Raw genomic sequence first — 24448 nt, 5'->3', positions numbered from 1 at the left:
TTTAGATGTTCATCAATGATAACACCGAGCAGTTTAGTATTTGATACAATTTCAATAGGGAGGTTTTTCTGGCTGAGTATAGAGAATGAGTTTTTGTCACTGGGCAAGTTTCTTGAAGGGGAAAAAATCATCAGTTTAGTTTTACTTACGTTTATGGCCAGGTTGTTGTTTTGCATCCAGGTTTCTGTTTTAGAGAAAACCAATCGGGGATTTTTGACAGAGGTCAGAGGGGGGAGTATGCTGAGCAGATGATAGTTGAATCATCTGCATATTGAATTAGAGATGAATCTGTGAGGGTGTGTTAAAAGTTATTGATAAAAATATTGAAAAGTAGAGGGCCTAGAACAGTACCTTGAGGCATGCCAGTGAGGGTGGGTAGGAAGGGAGAGGTTGAGGATTTCCATTGTACTGCTTGTTGTCATTCTGAGAGGTAGAATCAGGCTATGGTGGAGGGAGAGAGGCTTAGAGAAGAGAGTTGAGACAGGAGTAAGGAGTGGGAGAATGTATCAAAATCTTTGGGCAGGTCGATAAACAGGGTAGACATGAGTTTGCCAGAGTCACGTGCTTGGTTAATGGTCTCGAGAAAGGACAGAAGGGCAGTCATGGTACTGTGGCCAGGGCAGAAGCCATGCTGAGTGGGGGAGAGAAGATTGATGTGAGTTAGCTATGGCATTAGTTGGGAATGGATACATTTTTCCAGGATTTTGAAAAGTGGGGAAAGGATGGCAATGGGTCTGAAATTGGTGGTGTCAGTGTTTTTGCCACCTTTATGGAGGGGGTGATGAATGCCTGTCACCAGATAGAAGGGACACAGGCTTCTTGGACAGACCGATTTATAAGACTGGAGATGGGGAAAGCAATGCTGTCAGCAGCTATTTTGAGGAAGGGTGATGGTAGGTTATCAGGTGCATTGGTGCACTGCGGCAGGGTTTTAGTTGGATGAGTATTTTTTTTATTGTACCTGTGGGGATGAATTTTAGGCTGAAAGTGGTGAGAGGAGATTTATGCTCAGAGGGATGTAGTGAGTTGGTGGGGTTGGGGGGTGGGCTGGAGAAGGAGGGGGGTAGTTTAGCTATACATAACTATACATCTCGCCTGACTACCTTTCCCAGCTGGTATACCTCCCCACTGCTTTGTTTTTTCTCTCTACTATTCTACTGAAGAAACACACTTCCTAGGAAACCAATATAAAAAAAAAAATAAAAAAATACATCTTTGTTTCTTGTATTGTATCTATTTTACAAAATGTTTTTAACTATAAATGACTATCAATGATATTTATATTGTTATGATGTGATCACTATGTTCTTTTTTCATTTTTTATGTCTTGGAGCTTTGATGCGATCACTATATTCTTTTTTTTCGTTTTTTATGTCTTGGAGCTTTTCTCCCCGGGCCTCTGCTGAAAATGGACATATATCCAGTCAGACTATCCCGGTCAACAAATGTAAAATAAAATAAAATAAATAATAAAATAAATACAATCCACAAAGTAGGAGTTGAATAGGGTGGCAATTTCAAATTCTGTAAGGTTAGGGTTGGGACAGGGATTGTCATTAATTCCAGGGTAAAGGATAAAAGATATAGTGTTCCAAATTTTTTTCAGGTTGGTTGGGTGACTGGATTGAAGTTTGGAGTAGTATGCTTTTTGGTCTCTAGTTATCAGGGTTTTTTTGTGGTGTTTTGGAGTTGTTTGAGCTTGAGTAAGGTGTTGCTTTTTTGTTTCTTTGGTATTGCTTCCATTTTTTGTCTCTTTGGAGCATGATTAGTTTGGTTTCTTTTGATAGCCAATGGGTGGTTTTAGCTTTGACACGCTTGGTTCGTAGAGGAGCATGGTTGTTGAGTAGGTTTTAAAAGGTTTCATTGAAGTAAGCAGTGGCTGTGTTTAGGGGCAGGGTTCTTAGGGGGTCCAGTCAGTAAGTCTTAGGCATTCGGAAAAAGTTGGTGGGTCAAAGTGGGAGAGGTTGCGACATATAAAATGTGGTTTGAGGCTACTGAGTTCTACTAAAGCATTATGTAGAATGGTCCTATGGCATTCTATGTAACTACATTGACACCAGCATTCTCAGCCTGTATGTTCTTCATGTGGGTATAGTGAGACATTATTTTTCAGATGTAGGTGTACATTTGATTCTAATTTGCTGAAGTGCCATGTTCTGCATATTACTTGCTTTCTTGGTCACATGTCACTCATGCATATACACAACACATTAAACAGTTCTGCAGCTCTATGTGACTTACTTCATTGAAGTCAGTTCCATATGTCCATTGTGTGTTGGTGATATGGTAGGGATATTGAGCTCTGCAGGTGAACATATGTGTGGATAGACCAACAGACAGTGTTGCTTAAGTGCTGGCATAATGGTAATATGCCCTGTAAAAATGTGAGCAGTCCCTCATACCAGGGTGCAAAATCCAGCTCTGGGTGTATGACATATTCTATACTATATACTGTCATGTGTATATATATATATATATATATATATATATATATATATATATATGTATATATATATATATATATATATATATATATATATATATATATATATAGCATATTATGCTCATATCATATTACAATTACATATGCAGCACCTGTTGTCATGTATGTATATTATAACCATCTGTAAGATATGACTGTACATTATCTACATTGGCATGTTTTCTCTTGCTTTGTTGGTAGAACATATTTGACAAGCAGTCACACATTTCACCCTGCTGACAAGATGAGTGAATAGGTGTACTACATTTATACATCCTATGTGCATGTTTTGTCCAATGTCTGATAGAAACAGACATATCAGTTTCTCCCAGTTTAATTTCTCCAAGTCTTTTTGGTTTCTAATACCGTGATGGGAATGGACACCATTCCTAAACCAGGGTACAATTACAGTTCATGAAATTACCATTGTTTCAGTCTTTGATGTTAGCAAAGAGTACTGTTCTCAGCACTGTCAACATCATCATCATCATCATCATCCCACTTTTTCCCATTTTTTTCTACATGGGGTCAGGTTATTGTGTTAACTGTTGCCAACTCTCTTGATTCAATGCCACACTCCTGCCTTCTTCAATACTCATGCCTAACTGTTGTAGATTTTCCTTCACACAATCCATCTACCTCTTTGCTGGACGCCCTCCCTTCCTCTCGTCTTCTTCCTGTTTGTCCCAAATCCTCCTCACCAGATTGTCTTCTGCTTTTCTACACATGTCCAAACCACCATATTCTGTTCTCTCTGATCTTTTCTGCAATTGGAGCTACTTTGGCTTCTACTCTTATGTCCTCATTTCTTCACCTGTCCCACAGTGTGCATTCTACCACCCTTCTCAGGCACTTCATTTCCATCACCTCTAGCTTCTTCAACTGTTCTGCTTTTACTGCCCATGTTTCTGTATCACACAGTAGTACTGGTCATACCACTGTCTTATACACCTTACTTTTCAGCTTCTTTGACATTCTTCTGTCATAGTTTACACCTGACACTTTATACCACTTGGCTGCAGCCCCTCTGATTATAGCTTTGACCTCTTCATTCAGACTTCCCTTCTCCTCAACCACCCCTCCCAGACAGTTGAAGCTGTTTACTTATTCCACTATCTTCCCTTCTGTCTCTATTCTGAGCATCTTCTGATTTCTATATTTTGCTGCCATGACCACCATCTTATCCGTGCTTAGTTTCATCCCATGTGCCTTCAGTTTTGCATTCCATTCTCTTATCCTTTGCTGAAGTTCTAGCTCAGAGTCTGCCTGTACTTCCAAATGATCTGCCCCTTCAACTTGTTTGCTAATGTAGTCCATCAGCAGTATGAACAGCAGCGGGCTCAGAGCTGAACCCTGGTGTACAACAATTCCCACTGGGAACCCCTCTGTGAGGCCTAACACTGTCCGTACTTGAGTCACTGGGTCCTTGTACATAGCCTGCACTAATTCTACCAATGGTTCTGGAACTTGAAACCACCACAGTACTGCCCAGATCAGCTTTCTTGGGACATTGTCTTATGCTTTCTCCAAGTCTAGGAATGCTCAGTTGGACTGTCTCCTCATCTCTAGGCTCTTCTAAAGTATCTTTCTCACTGCAAACATCAGGTAAATCGTAATGCATCCTGATCTGAATCTGAAATGCTCATCTCCCATCTTACATTCTACTCCTCTACATATCCATTTATCAATCACCCTCTCTAGAACTTTCATACAGTGTGATAGGAGGTTGATGCCTCTGTACTGCCCACAGTTGTGGATGTCCCCTTTATTGTTGTACACTAGCATGAGTATGCTTATTCTCCAGTCACCTGGGGTATGCCTTTCTCTTCACACTGGTATCAGTACCCTCAGAACCCATTTCTCCCCTATCTTACCCAACATCTTTATCATATCGGCTGTGACCTCATCTGAGCCTGGTGCTTTCCCTGCCTTCATTTTTCATATTGCTGTTCTTACTTCTTCTAGGGTGGGCCCCTCATTTTCTCTCATTGTAGTTGGTTTCTGGGGCAGTACAGCTTTTGTGGGGGTTTCTTCATTCAAAGGCTGCTGGAAATACTCCTTCCATCTGCCTTTGATGTCCTGTGCACTGGTGAGCAGGTTGTTGCTGGCATCCCTTATGGAGGGTGTCTGACTATCTTTTTTATCTTTCTCTCTTTGCCTTGCAACCTGATATATTTTCTTTGTGCCCCTTACTGAGTCACTTTTCAGAAGTTGGTAGAGTGCCTCTGATGCACTATTCTTTGCTACTGCAACTTCTTTCTTAGCTTCTTTGTTAGCTAACCAGTAGTCCTTCCTAGCCTGGTCAGTTTTTTTCTATCTCCCACTTTTTCCCGCACTCCTTCTTTCTTTTGCTGACCTGCTGGACTTCTGCATTCCACCACCAGCTTTCCTTATGTACCTTATTTCCATACGTGGCTCAGCCACATATCTTTTCTGTAGTCCTAACATATTCTGTTTTTAGGCATTGCCATTTTTGTTCAACTCCACCTATTTCCTCCTCTTCTTGGGATGCTATAGCCCTGAGTAATTTCTTGAACTGTTGTACTTTCTCTCCAGTCAACTTTCAGGTCTTCAGCCTGGTCTCTGTTGACCTTAGAGCCTTCTTTAACCACTGCTTGCAGCTAATTGTGGCAACTAGTGGTTTATGCTCTGGGCCAACTGTTTCACTGGGGATGACTTTGCAATCTTGGATTTTACCCAAGTGCCTTTTCATTACTATGAGGAAGTCTACCTGAGTTGTATGTTGGTTTCTCTTGATGTGACCTTGTGACTGTCTCTCTTTCTGATCCATGTGTTGGCTACTATCAAGCCATTTGCCATACAGAAGTTTAAAATAGATTCTCCTTATTTATTCCTGTTGCCCCACTCATGTGGACCCAGGCAGTCTTCATATCCTGTTCTGTCTGTCCCAACATGTGCATTCAAGTCACGCATTATCACTGACAGTGTGTGCCCAGAATTGCCTCCATCTGTAGTCCACACAGGGTTACATGTATTGGTAGCATATCTATATATTACTGTAACTTTCAAGGTGCCTTTCTCGCACATTGTTCTCATTTTTGCATGCAGCTCCTGATATTTTTTGTGCCTTACTATATGAAAACACTGTAATCACTGGGTGTAGACATTCCCATGATCAGTGCTACTTTTGTCTTCTTTATTAATGGACTACTATGTCTGCTTTTCCTGCATCTAGTTTTTAAACTGTTGTTGGTGATGGGTGATGCCATGTGATATACATGTCATCATTCTCTACAAAGCTGTGTGGTTCATGTTTCCAATGCTTCACAGATACTTCTGGATTGTAATGTTTGCATAATCCACAATGCCAACAGTCTTGACACATTATTCTACCATTCAGTATACAGGGACCTGTGCTGAGTATATCATACTTAGCAACAAGAAGCATGACTGTTTCCAGTTCTTTGTTTAGCCGAACCCAAATATGTCTGTTTCTCCCACCTTTTCAATGGAATGTGTAAATCAACATTTGTGTATTTCACTGTCTTGAGCCACTATTAGTAACTTTTCGTCATTTGATTTCAGTTCAACTGTCTGTAACTGTTCCTGCATCAGATTATGGTTAGCATAAGGTTATTCCATGAGATGTCTGTACTTTTCACTATATTTTTGTATTTTCCTCATTCTGGCTTTCTCATCTGATTCCTCTCCTTATATTCCTTCTTTTGCATTTTTAACACAGTCATTTTTTTTCTGTCTGATTTTTGTTTACTTCTGGTTTGATTCCCATTACTGCTTAACAGTGAAATGCCACTAAACTAAGTAAAGATGTCATCTTAGACTTCTTTTCCTTTAAAATGCTCACTATGTTTGGATCTGATGAGGTCAGTAGATATGAATGCAATCCCATGATTGCAGATCTCTATATATAATCAATTTTATTTTGAGAAAGCCTATACCTCTTTCTGAGTGAGAACTGTATTATATTGGTATATACTGATTCTTATGTATCATTTGATGAGCATGAAACATTTTTCTTGTTTTCATGTCCAATTGATCCAATATTTTTGGGGGCCAGTTGGTCACCCAAAAACTGTAAGTTAGAACTAGAGGAGAAAATTAATTTGTAGTGTGGACTTTATTCCTAGATGTTAAGGCTGTTTTAAATAAAAGTTTTATTCTTCTAAACTACTCCTTACTGAGTTTTATTTGCATTTGTTCATGTTTTACTGTTGATCCATCATCTATTCCCAAATGTTTGCACACTCCCTCCTTCTCAAGTTCCATTATAATTGCGTTCCTGTCCCAGGTTAATATTTTCTTGGTGCTACAGCTTTTCTGTTTTAAATGTCACTAAGCACATTTATCAAGACCAGATGTAATTGTTATACCATCTGAGAAAGTTTTAACTATTTGCAGTTGTGCTTTCAACTCCTTGTTTGATGTACTATACAGTTTTAAGTCATCCACCAAAAAATATATGAGAAATCTTTAAATAGGGCCATTTTCTTGGATCCAAATTGTAACCATAGCCTAATTTGTTAAGCAAACAACATAATGGGATATGGGAAAGACAAAACAACAGTGGTGACAAAGAATCACCCAGGAATGTCTCCCTTTGAATTTGTATCCTCGGGATAATAATTTGTCCTTTGTCATGGCTCAACTGCAAAGTGATTTGCACTTTTTCATGATCACTGTACTATAACTGATGAATGTAGGGTGTATCTTATACATCTGTATGCATTTCTTGATCCATGAATGTGTGATGTCAAATGCTTTTTCTGTCATCTATCTATGCCATACTTAAGTTCTTCCCTTTTTAAAAATTCTCTGTTATCATTTAATTTAGGAACAAATAATCTGTTTTTCTGTATGACTTTTTGTTACACTTTTGTTCTACTGTCAAATTTGTGGGTTTTTTACTAAATGACTATAGACTCTGTCTACATCAGTTCCAGCATATAGTTTGTATATTTTCAGAAGGCAGGTTACTGGTCTAAAGTACTTAGGATGGTTGCAGGTTCACTCTTAAGGTTGAATATTATTTTTCCTGTCGTTAGCCAGGCTAGTGTTTGTTCAGCATGCATGTATAAGTAATTCTTACTTAGGGCTAATTCTTTGTGTATAGGTGTTAATGCTTTAAGCCAAAAGATAAGGAACTGCATCTGGGCCTGGGTTTTTCCATTTAGTAGCTTTTTCAAAACTTGTCTAAATTCTGTGGTCATTACTTCATCCCATTTAATATCATCTACATTAAATCTCCTTGATATTTCTTTGAATTCTTCTATTCTTTCAGCATTGTTGTTATGTTCAAAAAGGTCATCATGAATACTTCCCTTAATCGTGCCTATTTCTTCTTTTTTTTTTTTAGTGGTGACTCTATTCCTTTAGTTTCCCAGTTCTCAATAAAATCTGTTGGGTCATAAATGTATTGTTTACTTTGTACTTTTCCTTTATATTTATCTGCATACCATCTATGTTTTTCTGCCTGTGCTGATATTTTTCGTTAGTTATTAACAATAGTGTATGATAAATATTGGTCTGCTTAGACAGTCTGTGTTACCTTTACCACCTCAGTCTTTCTAAGTATTTTAGATGATTTGTTCTCTTTTTTTATACTTTTCTAACAGTGATACTTTTTGTCTTAACTGCATTACGGTTTTCTCTAGTTGATGCTTTCATGGTGGCATTTTATTTGTTTCCTTCATTTCCCTTGTCACTCTAATGTTAATAGTTTAGCTTTACAGTAATATATTTTATTTATTTGTATAATATTTTCTGAAATTTTTCTTAACAGTCCTAATTACTGTATTCATCCATTTTACCAATTTTCTCACATTTTGAGTCTTATTTTCTTTCTGTAATCTATTTCTTTCATCAATATATCAATCTATCTCTATTAAATCAAGTAGGTCGTCCCTTAAATTGGTTTCTTCTGGAAAGACAGAGTCTTCTTCATAGGTTCATAGGTAGGTACTAGGCTATCGGCCCTGGGGCCTATACAAGCCCAGCCAAAAAAGTACCTTGGCTTTTGCCACCCAAGAAAATTATTTTCCTGTGCCACTGTTGAGCAGAGCCACAGAGGTGATCCACGGGGTGAATTTCCTATTTCCCATCCAATCATCAAGATTTTTCTTGAAGAGTGCTAATGAGGAGCTTTGTTTGATATAGATAGGTAGTTTATTCCAGAGTATGGGAAGTTTCTGGGACAGGAATCTATCCCTCCGGCATGTTCTGTTTAATGTGGTGACAAGCTTTAGGTCCATAGAGCGTGTAGCTCAGAGGGATTTCTTTAAGTGGAGCATGTCCAACAGCTCTGGGTTTCTGTTTCCTGAAAATAATCTACAGAAAGTACTAGAAAATCTTCCTGCAATATATATCCTCTTCAGATATACTCGTCTTCATCCTCTGCTCCTTCATATGGGAACCATTTGGCCCATTACTTCACAACATTACTTGTGTCAGAGTAGCCACCATTTCCTGCTCCGTCGTTTGCATTGTAACTTCTACTTGTCTTTCATACAGGTCTCCTACAGAAAGTTCCAGAACACAGTCATGTTGTAGATCATCTTCAGATGCGTCCTGGTCCATCTGTTGCTCCTTAATGATGGACCTGTAATTCCATCAGGCTGTTACATTGCCCATATTGGATTCTCTACACTAAATCCTTCTTTTTGCAGATAATCCATAACTTCAGTTTCTATTTGTTTAACATCTACCTTATTAGGCCTTTATTCTACATCCCCCGTTGTTTTCTTTTTTTTTTCTGTGTTGTGAAATGTTCCATGTCTAGATGCCTATGCCTGTATTTCTCTAAAAATGTCTTTGCAGCTGCTTTTTAGTACTGATTAGTTTGGCTTTCTCCTTTGCGCCATACCAGATCTCTCATTCTTTCTTGTGTCCGTATTTCTTTTTTAGAACTTTCAAAACTCTCTGGGGTTTGTTCTTTATATTTTCACACTCCATCTGTCTCTTCTTTTTACAGATGGCCTGAAGTTCCTTTGTCTATATAAGGTGTTTCCATAAATTTGTTGTATTAATGAATACAAATTTTTATTTGATGCATTTGACAGTTTTTCTTGCGCAAGCATTTTTCTTTTCTCTAATTTCTCTTTTTAATCATTCTAAATATCTTCTATGTGGAAATTCTGGATTTCTTGCATAATTATAAAAATACGTAATTTCTTCCTTATTCTCAATAGTCCACTTTGTCACCTTTATGGCTCTTTTTTGACCTGACAGTTTTTGCATTTATTGAAGGTGACTTATTTCGTCTACAACAGTGGCCATCTTCTCCCTGAGCCTGCCATTTTCTCCAGTCCTGGCACCAGTTTACACCAGGATTGGGCACTTCTTTTATCCTTTGACCTGTGTGCCCAGCTATTTTTTTTTTTTTTTACTTTTTTACTTACCATTTTGCATGATGTAGAAGAGAGGGAGAATTACATTCTCCACTGGAAGAATGAGATTATTCTAGGAGCCCTGCAACAGCATGACAGGAATCTATTTGGAGAAACAGGCAACACATTGTGGAGAATGCAAGCTTGATGTGATACTGCAAACATGGTAAATACTGTAGGCTGCCACAATTGATCACAGAAGCTTGTCATCCTAGTTTCTCTGATATGGTCCTCTATGCAGCTAACAGATTCCACTGTTGCAACAGGGAGACAAATGCTACAAGTGGTGGACTGCCTATACCTCCCAAGACAAAACAACTCTATTTGTCTGGTATGCACATCACAGGTAGCAAATCTTGTCTAGCATGGACCCAAACTTTGGGATATTATGCATGCAAAGCTGTTTACCTATTAAATACAGGTGCATCCTATTCATGTCTTTGACAGGTATATGCAGGCAGTGGATGACAAATATAACAGTGTAGTAAGACACTTGCACATATAAGTCCTCAATAGTACATCACTCTGAGGATGATGAAGATAGGAAGATGTCATGCCTATAAACAATACAGAACGCACACTTACAAAAAAGTGATTGGTACAACATAGCTCATGACAAACGTTCACACACAAAGTGCTACTCTGTTTTGCACTGCATTTATTGAGATGGCTGCCAGTGCTAGTGTCCCATCAAGAACACATTCCTGGTGTATAAAGCAGAAAAAATACACTCTGTCTGTAGCACATTCAATTCAAGGAATGACTTCTTGAACCCTATTTAACTCGATTCAGGAAGGTAGACACCAAGTATGACCTGCTATATCTGCTGCCCAGAGCAACCAGTGACCCCTGTAAGCAGTGCAGGAAAAGGTAAGTATCACTGTCACCCTGTAGTTCTCCATTCATAGGAAACAGTGTCAAGCAAGGATGCATGGAGTGGTATAGTAAACATGTCCCTCTGTTGTGTTATGACTGTATTTAATGAATGTTTTTACTGTCTGTAACAGGTGCTTCTCTGCTTTCATTTACTCTGACATGTCTGAGGATATTCCAGGTTAGCTGATGTGAGTGATTGTAAGTCTGCTGTGCATGTTACTGGTGGCAACTGTCCCACTGTAGGACTTGTTTTTATACTGTACTTGGCACAATGCTGTGACCCATTGCAAATAGTTGAATTTATTATTATTGTGCCTGCTTCACTGCAGGCACATCTCTGAAAGCTGATGCCACTGTTCATTTAAAATCACCTGTAGAACTGCAGACTGTTGCTGTGCCTAATTGAAGCCTGAATGCTTTAAGTTGCTTTTTACAGTTCTGCTACAATAGCTGCAGGTTAGGTTGTGGAACTTTTTCTGCTTGCTTGCACATATGAAGCTGTAGCGCTTTACTGCCATTAGTGTATTTGCACACCCTTGTATGTTATATGATTGTTGGCTTACCACTTTTAATGTCACATTAGACCAAATATTCAGAGAATGCTGCAAGCTGCTACAGAACGCAGCAGAAGCTTAAGGCACAGTATGGTCAGTAGCATCTCTGTCCTTTCCTGATTTATATCTGCCATATCACCTTGGGTTAGTCTCACTAATGCCAGGTTTATACATTTGGTTTCTCTCCTGCAGACCTCTACAGCCCATCTGTGCCACAGTGCATCAGCTGCAGCCTGCTGCTGCTTCAGATAAGTCAGTGCCACTAACATCACTCCGGCATACTCAGTGGCTGTCAGGCAGCCTGTACACCACAATATCTCCAGCCATTTGTCTACCTTTCTTTCATTTGTGTCTGTGTTTCCTGTGTCTTCCCCCTTGTGTGGTTACATCTCCTTGTTTCTCTGTAAGATGCAGTTATGTGTTTGATTCCACTCCTTGATTTTCCTTCCATTCCTCCCCATTTTTCACCCATTCTTTAATCTCTTCTCTTCCCTTTTCTTCTCTTCTCTCCCTATCAATATGTAAAATGGGTCCTTTACCTACCAGGAAAAAATACACACCCTATCTTCACCTATCCTTCATTATCTTACATTGTCCATATTGTGTGTGCTCCTCTATCTTCACTATCCTTTATTATCTTACATTGTCCATGTTGTGTGTGCTCCTCTATCTTCGCCTAGATTCATAGGTTCATAGATTCGTACTAAGCTAACTGCCCTTGTGAGCCATTTTAAGCTTAGCCAATTATCCCTTATGAGACTCAAACCTTACACCATGTGTTTGTAAGGCCAACACCTTAACCATTAGGCCACCCTCCCTATCCTTCATTATCTTACATTGTCCATGTTGTGTGCTCCTCTGTTTTCACCTATCCTTCATTATCTTACATTTTCCATGTTGTGTGCTCCTCTGTCACCTATCCTTCATTATCTTACATTGTCCATGTTGTGTGCGCCTCTATTTTCACTATCCTTCATTATCTTACATTGTCCATGTTGTGTGCCCCTCTATCTTCACTATCCTTTTCCCTACATTCTTGTTTTCCCCTATCCACACTTTTTAATGAACTGTAAGGTGCCTGGCTTGTTGGGTACCCTTTCCTTCTTCCATGACACCCCTATTCTGTTTTCCTCTTTGATGGCCTGCCCCAGACCCTATAAATATAGGCAGCAGCTCTTGCTATCTGCTGTATTTAACATTCACATTCTCATGAGTTTTGCACAAAACAGCCATAGATTGCAATGTTGCCTGTCTTCATAGACTCATCTAAATCAATCTGCTTCATTATTGAAGTTTCACCTAAAAGGTGTTTACTTCATTATAAAAAATATCCAAATCCATTAGAAAATGTAAGGCAAATTGTGTACATAAGATTGTACCTTATGCAAAAGACATTGAAAAGGCCCTCATCATCTATATGGAGAAGCTTATAAGTGACTGATAATTCTGTACTGAGCTTATATCAAATAGTACCTCATTCTCTGACCTAAAGGGTATTGCAAATATTCTTGCAGACAAATGCTCTTTCAGCTTTAATACACTCACCTCCCCTATGTCACTTTTATTACCCCACACACATATATAAACACTCACACACACAATCCCTCTACTGACATCATTCTGAACCAAGTCGTTTTGGTGCTTTCCAAAATTGAAAACACTACTTGTATGGTTCTTGAAAATATGCTCGGATGTCTGCTCTAAAGTGTAAAAAGTCCTATCTTGCACCTCCACTCCAATAACTTTTCAACTTGTGTTACTCCACTAGTTATGTCCAGGAGATGTGGAAAATGGCAGTTGTGCAGCTCTTACATAAGGTTAATTCATTGACTGATTCTGTGAATTACAGGCCTATTTGTCTCACTACTATGTGCAAAGTTATTGAGCGTATTATAGCTGAACTAGTAAACAATAATACATGTGGATACACTCTAGTTTGGCTTTGTTAAAGGCAGATCAAGGGTTACTGCAGTTCATGGATAAGACACTCATTCTACACTGCTCATCTGAACTTCACCAAGGACTTTGACACTGTCATCTATGCTATGATTATTAATAAACCCTCCCAACTCAGCATTAAATAAACATGTAATTCACTTGATCTGTAATTATCTATCTGACAGAACATATATCATCAAAGTAGAGAGTATTTGTTCTAGACAGAAAAACATAACCACTGGTGACCCACAAAGCTCTCTCCTGGGTCCTCCTCCTATTTTATTTACATTCTGTGACATAAAAGGTGATGTCAAGAAACTATAGCTAACCAAATCTATTAATGACTGAAAACTGAGGGGTGGTTATTGAATTCCATTCTGATTCTCAAATTCTCCATCAATGGCTGGGTCAAACAAACACAAGGCATGTTAATCTTGGTCTTAGATCAACAGCAAGAAACGTGGCATAATATTCTTTGGAAAAAACAGCATCATTATTGTGACCATGTAGACAACGCTCCACTTAAATTGGGCACATCCATCAGTGACGTGGGCATGTATGTTGATAAGAGACTATCCTTTAATCACCAGGTCTCTGTACTTGTTATAAAATCCCTCTGCCTTGCACAGTTGTCCTTAGCAGAAGCTCCATAAGGTCCATAGACGTCATAGCCCACTTTATTTATTACACCTATCATTGAAAATAACACATCCTTCAACATGTTCCTCACTAAGCACCTAAACCAACTTGAGTGACCTTAACATTTCCTGACCTAAAATAAAAACTCAGGTCTCAGTTCCCATAACAACTCAGGTAGAATAAAGGTCTTGTCACCCATCTCAGTGTCATACAAATTCCTGAGGGGAGATTTGTCCTTAGCTTGCTGTGCTATGAACAGTCCTGCACTCTTTGAAGTCTTTCATCTAAACAGAATTGGTAGCAAGATCCATTCTAAAGACCTAAGCTTATATTTCATCAGCAGCAGCATCACTTTCATGACAGATACCTAACATAATGCAGTCCCCATTCCTGGAATAGGCTGCCCATACGAACTAAGCAGAATACTTCTGTAGCAAACTTTAAAACCAGTTTGGATGACTATGAGTGAACACAAATTTTCACAGGAGGTATGTGGAGAAAGTCTACTTAATAAGGACATTGTTAGCCTCTCACCAATATTGGGGGGATTTATTTATTTGTTTATTTTTATTTATTCTTTCTTGACCTTGTTAGTCCCCCCTATTAGCCTCTTTTCAGGGAAGACCTGAGGTGGTTATGTAGTTGAGATTCTCAATGGTCTCCTTTGAGTGAAAGCTTAGTTACAACCTATGAATACATGAACATCTACTACCTTCCCGAAGCACAACTACCTGCCTATTTACACTCTATCTCTACCTGTTTATTTATTCAAATGTATTTACCACTGCTGTGTTATTTGCTTATGTTTAACTGCATGCCATGTTATTGCATGGTAACATGAATCCTTCCATTTTGTTTTACCCCAGAGCCATTATCTTGTACCTTAATGACAGCATACTGCTACTCCATACTTGGAGTTGATGCATGGTGCCAAGTAAAAATGTGGGTCTTCAGTTTTTATTTGTTTATATATTTGAATGACTTTTTTTGCAGATTTCCACCATGTCTTTTTCTGGTTTAAATGGATTTTTATCTCATCCTTAGTTTTATTTCTCAGTTATCTTTTCTGTTTTCTCCATTTCTTGTTTTACTTTGTTTTTCACTGCTCATGTCTTATTTTAACTTGCATTGATTAGCTATTTAAAGAGCAATGTAGAGATTATTGTTGGAAAGTAAAGAATTTTTGAAAATTATCATGTTTACTAAAGGTTTTGTGGAATGCATTGCTAAAATCCCTGTGATATTACACAGACCTGTAGTTCAGGCAAGGCAAAGGGGGCAGCTACCTAGGGTACAAGTTGTTTGCAGGGCATGAGAGGCAATGCAGAGTTGGCAGTAGCGGAGTTTGCTAGTACTGGTAATTAAGCATCAATATTTGTAACAATAGTTTTTAGTTAGCTTGCTCTTGTACTTAAGATTAGCTTTTAAGTTGTGCTTCAACTTTTGTTTAAGGGGGCAAAGGTTGCTGGTAGCCTGTAGCAAAGCCCAGGATCCCAGCTTACCCCAGCTACTCAGCAAATTTGATGAAGCAAAGCGAAAAACAATTTTTAACTACTGCCACAGCTCAAGAAAAAGAATTATCTGGACTCCATATTTAGGTACGCAGGGGAAAATGAATTCTTGTTTAACAATAAAAAATGGAAGAAATGATAGGGAATATCCCTGTTCAATTAACAACCACACAACCACACAGTACAACTGCAAGAAGTGATAGAGATCTTGTGGTAACACATGACAGAATTCTAACATTTAAAGTAAACGTTAATATTACTGACAAAAAATATGGTGTCTGAAGATAAGATAAAATGCATATATGTAAATGAACTTAGTAATTTTTGGAACAGCTTATGTATTGGCTGACTTATAAAGATAAATGTTTGAATAAAATATAGAGATGGATTTTAGTATAGATATGAATGATATGGGACAATGACATATTAAATGTCAAAGTTTGTAAACTCTCCTGTTTGTATTTTTTTTTCTTTTTATATAAATGTATATTAAAAATCTTTCTGAAGTTAGTAAAAGAAGAACAATATTATTGATTGCACAAGATCTTTGAAAATAAAGTTACAACTTGTCAAATATAGTCTTTGCACAACTGTCAACAACAGCAAAAATGTTTATCTTACTGTGAGATGTTTTCTATATCTGATTAAGGATATTGCGATGTTGCATTAGGGTACATTCGGAATTTGATGATGCATTCTGCTCCTATAAGTCACTGATAATTAAACACGGTCTCAACACTATATATATATATATATATATATATATATATATATATATATATATATATATATATATATATATATATATATATATATATAAAAAGTTCAAGATATACTAGCAGACATAGCGGATTTACGTTGGACTCACTTTTTGTTGACCAGGATAGCTTCACTAGGCTTTAGCCTCTTTTCAAGGAAGACATAAGGTGGTATGAGTACTAGTAGGGGAAATTTGATGAGGGGATCAGGGAGCTTCCTCTACTTTTTCCAATATGTGCCACAGGATATTTTGTATCTATCTATATTACCACCAACTCAAGCAGAAAGGACCTCAGTTTAACATCTCATACAAAGGATGGCACACTCAGGAGTGGAATCCCCATGTTATACTGCTTTGCAATATTAACAATCCATCTACCTAGAGTGAGACTAGAACCCACAGTCTTTTGCAAGAAAAGGTGAGCATGCTGAATGCAGCACCCCACTAACACACTTTCTGTCTAGTATTTTGTGAAGATTTAATCCTGGCATACGTGTCTTAATGTTGAATTAATGCTGATTATTACTTTCAACTAGGAAAAAAACATTTAACTTTAACTGAGTTTCTAAATATCATTTAAAAAGAATTTCTTCTACACTAGGACTTGACACATCTGGAGCATGTTGTCTTTATGGAAATGGCAAGCACTGAACTTCAATTTTAAGGCAGATCTTGATCTCTGATTTATAATATAGTCTTATAGCATGGGGTTATTTCTGGTGGCCATGCGCACTGAAGACTGAGCATTAAACACTCCACTTGTGATCTATTTCAAATAGCAACACATACAAATAATTAAATTATATATGATTTTACAAACCTCCTCAACTAGATATGCAATGTTTCTAACTTGCTCTTCCTCTCGTATAATATTTTATTTACTTTTTTCTAACTTGGTTTGCAATATCAACCCAGTTGTCTCATTCTTTTTTTTCTTGTGCCGTCTTAATGAACATATGGGGAGTTTATAATCAGATGCTTAGCATAAAATTGCTTTCAGAATCTAGAAATCTATAACTTGAAATGTTTCCATGGCAGCTTGGTGCTTGCTTAATCAATTTTCCTGCAATAAAATTGCAGCTAATGTGACTGATATTTTTACTGCCTGCACAATAGCTATCATCTAAGCTAGTCATTTAACTCTATAAATGTGCCTGAAGAGCATGCACTAGTTATATGTAATAATTGTTCCATTATCATTTTTTTAAATATGATGTTGGTGGTTTTAATGTTAAGACAAAGTAAATGATTTCACATAAACTAAAGGCAAAGCAATGATTAATGAACTGGAATCTATTCTGGCTGCAGTGGCATAAATGGAAAATAGTTTTGGTTTTAAATAAATTGATGTGCCAATTTTATGATGTGGTTTAGGGTTAGGATGAGTGACTGTGTACATAAATAAACAGAGATTTAAGGCACTGCCATGCAATTAATTTAGATCAATGAAACATTTTCATTATGCATGTTTGATTCATCATTTTTGATACTATAGTCTAATAATGTGATACACTCATGCAAAAGCCAAATGAGGTCATGGAGCTGAGAACAGTTAAACCAGTTAGCTGCAGGTTTTTTAGCTCTGTTGCATGGATTCAAGCATTCATATTCATCTAGTGTTCTCATCATGATAATAAAAGTAAATTAGCCAGTGCTAACAACCTGAAAGTGAGGCCTTACAGATTACTACATCTAGTGTCTTCTACTCAATGAATCTTACAAATGCAAGAAAAAAAATCTATTGTTCATGTAGCAGCACAAGTAAACAGCTGGTTTACATAGCTATACAATGCTGTTAGGTTGGCTTGGTCGTAAGATCAATATTTTACATCACCAAGATTCAGGGTTCAGTCTTACTTCTCCCAGGCAATTTTTTTTTTGTCCATGCTTGTCATCCATCAAGACTTCCTCCGATGTTACTTCAGCACATTTCTTACTATGTGCAGAGTATGAAAGTATGAATCATAGAAGTGAGAGACATCCAAAAGGACTGAATGAAGGTACTTTGTGTGACGAGGTATAAGGCCATTGGCATTGCAAACAGCGTAAAAAATTTAAAAATCAACTTTTATTTTTTTTTTAGCTGATCTCAGCTGTTTCAGCGTAGGGCAGCGGTGCGCAAACGGGATCAGAGGGAAAATAAGAACATAAACATAAAATAAGCATTCTAACTAAAATCACTACTCTACCATGAAAGTCAATGGCAGGCAGAAGACAACATGGCCAGTGAGTAGTGGTTGATAAGGGGGGAGGCTCAGTGTGAGACATGTAACTATGCATTAGGAGGCAATTCTATGCAAATGAGGGGAATGATAGTGAATCCCAGTTTTCCCCAGCATGCTAGTCAAGTCCCAAAAGTGTAAGAGTAGGAATAGCTTGGTGCAAGCCTAGGAGTTAGCTGACATCATGGGGGGTGTGTCAGGCATAGTGTAAGCGGAAGCAAGGGGGTGTGTCTGACTCTGCCTAGCACTCTTTACATTGCCTAAGTGGGTGTGTGTGCCGCACACCGGGTTTTAAAGGTTTAAAAAAAAGTTAAACCAGGAAATAGCAGCTCTGTGCACATTTGAACACTGTGATTGGGAGGCACACCCCTGGGCTGAAACAGGAAGGAAATGGGAAGGGAAAACAGCAGTAGAAAGGTAATCTAGGAGAACTAGCATAGCTGGCAGGTGAAATGTATCACAATTAGCCAATTACACAGGCAGCAGTCCAGCCCGGCCCAGAACACTACTATAAACTATGCAAACACCTTCCCCTCTGTTTTTTCCCACACTGTATACCTCCGGTGTAAACAAGCGGGGAACTTTTAACAATCAAAAGAACAAAATTATAGGGGGTCCAATAGGTATCATACAACAACTTGTGGAAGAGGCTGAGGGTGGTGAGGATGTGAATGCTGTCGACCAACCCACAGTGAGGGTGAAGAGTGTACAGACCCAGGGTAACCTACCAGGGGCTACATGAGCTGGAGATAGTGGAGCGATAAAGGGTGGACAGGGACCTCCTACAGCAAATTGTTGAGCTGTGCCAGCCACGCTTGACACACAGACCTAACAGAGGGAAACCAATCCCAGTGGATAACAATGTATGTGTAGGCCTAAGAATACCTTGTTATCCACTGGGATAACAAGGTATTCTTAGGCCTACACATACCTTGTTGGATAACAAGGTATGTGTAGGCCTAAGAATACCTTGTTATCCCAGTGGATAACAAGGTATTCTTAGGCCTACACATACCTTGTTATCCACTTGGATAACAAGGTATGTGTAGGATTAAGAATACCTTGTTATCCCAGTGGATAACAAGGTATGTGTAGGCCTAAGAATACCTTCCAAAGGCCAACTGGGGATATGATGGGGATCTCACAGACATCATTATCCAGGGAACTCCACCAGTTCCTGGATGCCATATCAGCACATGTCGGTGAACACGTATATTTCCCCAACACCCATGAGACGTTGGCCAGTAATATGCAACTATCCCACCAAATAGCAGAATACCCTGAGGTAGTGGGTGCTATAGACTACATGCACATATGCATCAAAGCACCACCTGGTGAGCGGGGTAGGGTCTACATCAACTGCAAGGGCTTCCCCTCTATCAACTGCCAGGTCGTATGCAATGCCCAGGGCATAATAATGAATGTGTGTGCTGGCTGCCCTGGAAGCTATTATGATTCCCACATCTGGCATCTGACATAGCTGTACCAGAGATTTGCCAATGGGGACATCCCTCATGGTCACCTACTGGGGGATGCTGGATACGCACTGGAGCCGTGGCTGATGACACCCATCAGAAATGCACACACACCTGAACAAGAACTCCATAATGAGGCACACGCACAGACCAGAATTATAGTAGAGTGTGTGTCTGGGATGCTCAAGTCACAGTTCCGGTGCCTGGGCACAACCAGTGGAGCCTTGCAGTACTCATCAGCAACATGTTCCCAAATTGTCATCATGTGTGCCATGCTACATAATATGATCCTGCAGAAACAGCTGCAGCAGCAACAGCATGGGGCAGTGCCACACAGCCTCCACCTTTGCTAAGGCCTGCACAGGCACAGAGTGACTCAAAGGAGGAACAACCTGAGCCTGCCCTAGTAGGCAGAAGGAGGTGTGCCCCCAATATGCCCTGGCCTTGGCAAAGAGGCCACACATAGCACATACACTGATATAGGAGGGACCCAGGGAATAAAACCCTCTCTGACTCTCACATACAGGAGAAAGGGATGCCAAACATGACACTACCTGTGCTCAACCATGTGTAGGGAGTGTACTATGTGCATCCAACATAAGCAGCCCTGCAGCACCTCTCTCAATACTGGGACATCAACAAGGTAAGTGACTCACACATGCCAGTCAGGGGGGTTCACATACCCAACAACAGTCGCAGCCAGCAGGACAGGTGTAGACAAACACAAACAAAGGCTATAATATGGGCTCTGAATGATGCCTATGGGTAACCCCCCCCCCAGGCTTACAAAGACAGACCACAGCAGGTCAGACAGTGAGATGTTAGTTCTGAAGGGTAGGAAGTCAGAAACTAATATGTAGGTAAAACAAAGCTAAGATCTGTAGTACACTGGTATGCCTTTAGTCAGCATGATAGTTTAGAATACAGAATGAAATGTAGTATCTGACATACCAGTACAGTCATAGCAAATGTGTACAAGTGTCAGGTGTACCCCCCATCCTACATAGTAATGTAATAACAGTCAGGTGTGCCATCCCAATCCTGTGTAGAAATGTAGAAATAGTCAGGTGTGCCCCCCCATCTTATGTAGAAATGTAGTAACAGTCAGGTGTGCACCCCCCAATCCTGTGTAGAAATGTAGAAATAGTCAGGTGTGCCCCACATCCTATGTAGAAATGTAGTAACAGTCAGGTGTCCCCCCCAATCCTGTGTAGAAATGTAGAACTAGTCAGGTGTGCCCCCCCATCCTATGTAGAAATGTAGTAACAGTCAATGCCAAATGATTGATGGATACCCTGCAGAAACAGTATGCTACCTCTAGGTGTACAACACAAAGGTCTGCACTGCAGTACAGTCTACCTGGAATTGATCCACACATTCAATACAGATGAGCATACTGGGCATGCTCACACACAAATGAAGGTCATATCTGCAAACACCAGTGGACCAGACATATCTGGAACTTGCAGATGTTAGTGCAGACACTCCTCATTATGCACCACTCATGCTTTGCACACACTGGATAGGAATACAGACATATATCTAAGGACAACACACTATAACAAGCCAAAGGTAGATGTGCATAGATGTGTGGAAGAGGGTAACTGTGTCAAGGAGCCATCCAGGCCTGTCCCACCTAGCACACAGCCAAAGGGCCACAACCACATTAGGTTCAGATGTCACTCACTGTAGATACTAGCCACTGGTATCTGTCAGCATTACAGACTATGTGGTGCAAGAGATAGCTGTGCAACATTACTGTACAAGGAAGAAGTCATCTAGCAGCTGTATACATGGACCTTTGAAATATGACCCTGTGTGTGCCCGCATGTGATGTGTCAACCTCTAGATGAATGGGCATGGCCCATGCACACACACTGCTCTCCCCATAGCTCTACTATGACAAGCCTGCTGAGGTCATCCACTATGAAATACACCTTTGGGAGAGTTATAGCCCAGTAATCTCCGTGGCGCATCCTATAACTGTGTACTGCTGTAGTGTGATAAACTACTTAGGTAGGAGTTCCAATCCCAGACATGGTAACTGTGTGTGTGTGTGTGTGTGTGTGTGTGCCTGTGTAGAGAACAATGCTTTTCAGGGTAGTCACACTCCCTGCAATTCAAATGCTCTACTTTTTTTAAAGTTGTTGATGTCATCCATCTAGAAATACATCTCTGGGAAAGTTGTAGCCTAGTAATTTCAGTAGTGCATCCCATAACTGTGTACTGCTGTAGTGTGATAAAGTAGTTAGGTAGGAGTTCTAATCCCAGACTTGGCAAGTGTGTGTTTGTGTGTGTGTGTGTGTGTGTGTGTGTGTGTGTGTGTGTGTGTGTGTGTGTGTGTGTGTGTGTGTGTCTGTGTTGAGAGCAATGCTTTTTAGGGCAGTCACACTCCCTAAAATTCAAATGCTCTACCTTGGTAAGGCTGCTGATCCCATCCACCTAGAAATACATCTCTGGGAAGTTCGTAAACCAATAATCTCAGTAGCGTGTCCCATAACTGCATACCGATGTAGTGTGATAAAATAATTTGGTAGGAGTTCTAATTGCAGACTTGGAAAGTGTGTGTGTCTGTGTAGAGAGCAATGCTCTTTAGGGTAGTCACACTCCCTACAATTCAAATGCTCTACTTTGGTAATGCTGCTGATGTCATCCACCTAAAAATACACCTCTGGGAAGGTTGTAGCCCAGTATTTTCCATAGCACGTTCCATAACTGTGCACAGCTGTAGTGTGATAAAATAGGTAGGAATTCCAATCCCAGACTTGGCAATTTTGGTTGTGTGTGTGTGTGTGTGTGTGTGTGTGTGTGTGTGTGTGTGTGTGTGTGTGTGTGTGTGTGTGTGTGTGTGTGTGTGTGTGTGTGTGTGTGTGTGTGTGTGTGTGTGTGTGTGTGTGTGTGTGAGTGTGTAGAAAGCAATGCATTTCAGGCTAGTCACACAAAGTACAATTTAAATTTCCTACTTTGGCAATCCTGCTGATGTCATTCACTGTGAAATACACCTTTAGGGAAGGTGCTCTCCAGCAATCCCCGTGGTGCATCCTATAACAGCATCCTGCTGTAGTGTGATGTAGAACTCTGGTAGGGGTTCTATTCCCACACATGACTGATGTGGACGTTTTGTGTGTGTTTCTATATCTGTGTAGGGAGCAATGCATCTTAGGCTGGTTGCACTCAGTACAATTCAAATGCCCTACTTTGGCAATCCTGCTTTCATTCACTGTGAAATACACCTTTGGGGAAGGGACACTCTAGCAATCCCTGTGGTGCATCCTATAACATCATCATGCTATAGTCTGATATAGAACTCTGGTAGGGGTTCTATTCCCACACATGGCAGTTGTGGATGTTTTGTGTGTATTTCTATGTCTGTGCAGGGAGCAATGCATTTTAGGCTAGTCATACTCAGTGCACTTCAAATGCCCTACTTTGGCAATCCTGCTGATGTCATTCACTGTGAAATACACCTTAGGGGAAATAGTACTCCAGTAATCTCCTATAACAGCATAGTGCTGTAATGTAATATACTAGATAGGTAGGAGGGCTAATCCCAGACATGGCAAGTGTGTGTGTGTGTGTGTGTGTGTGTGTGTGTGTGTGTGTGTGTGTGTGTGTGTGTGTGTGTGTGTGTGTGTAAAACAACTGGACTCAATGTGGAGCTAACAGATGTGAAATAGCCTTGAGACGGGTGCAAATCCATACCCCTAAATGTGACAGCAATACTAGCTGAACAATGTTAGCAACATATGTATTACCCAAGGAACACTCTTAACCCATGTCTCTCTCTCTCACACACACACACACACACACACACACACACACACACACACACACACACACACGTGCATAGGCAACAGCCACTATGTTGGTAGTACGCTGCATATTGCCCACCGATAGTAACCATGGTGTGATTGCAGTGGGCTACAGAGGGCATGGCACCCTGTCCATCAGTCCAATAGGCATGTACATGCCGACAGTGCACCTCCCCTATGTTCCCCACTGGACACCTTCAACACCTGTGGTGTCATCAAATGTGACCCACAAAGGACATACCATGCCTGAAACTCAAGCCCTGTACTGACAGATGTCACTGACTCCAGGAAATACCGGTATCATACTATCAATGTAGGTGCAGGGTCAACCTGCTGTCCATTAACAGTTCCCGCCACATGAGGCCAGGATTGGCACATCTGATGATAACACTTTGTGTACACAACATGGGCCAGACACCCCAGGTAGAGTTCCACATGTCACTGTACATGCATGTGGAAGATGTGCACATCCCAGACACTGTCCATATCATGAACTAAGGAACACATACATGGCAAGCAATGCACAGCATTGGCCACACGCAATAGTCACCCAGGTGACTGGATGATGAATACAATACCCACCTGTGTGGAAAACTCCAGACACTACAACCCTGAGCCATGATGCAGACCATTGTCATGTGGCCTGATGCCAAGGTATACCCCTCACCTAGCCTTGTATAGCCATCTGGCACCATCGACCACAAAACACCCGTGAAGCAGTGCACCCATGCATGTCATTACTGGCTCCCAGTTTTGTGTGTGGTGTATGATGCGTATGACCACATTCATAATCACTACAACCCCCTTTGGCATAC

This window comes from Protopterus annectens, chromosome 2.part0 (genome assembly GCF_019279795.1).
Source record: "Protopterus annectens isolate FY-2018-M chromosome 2.part0, PAN1.0, whole genome shotgun sequence".
NCBI lineage: Eukaryota > Metazoa > Chordata > Ceratodontiformes > Protopteridae > Protopterus > Protopterus annectens.
Note: the sequence above shows the minus strand (reverse complement) of the source record.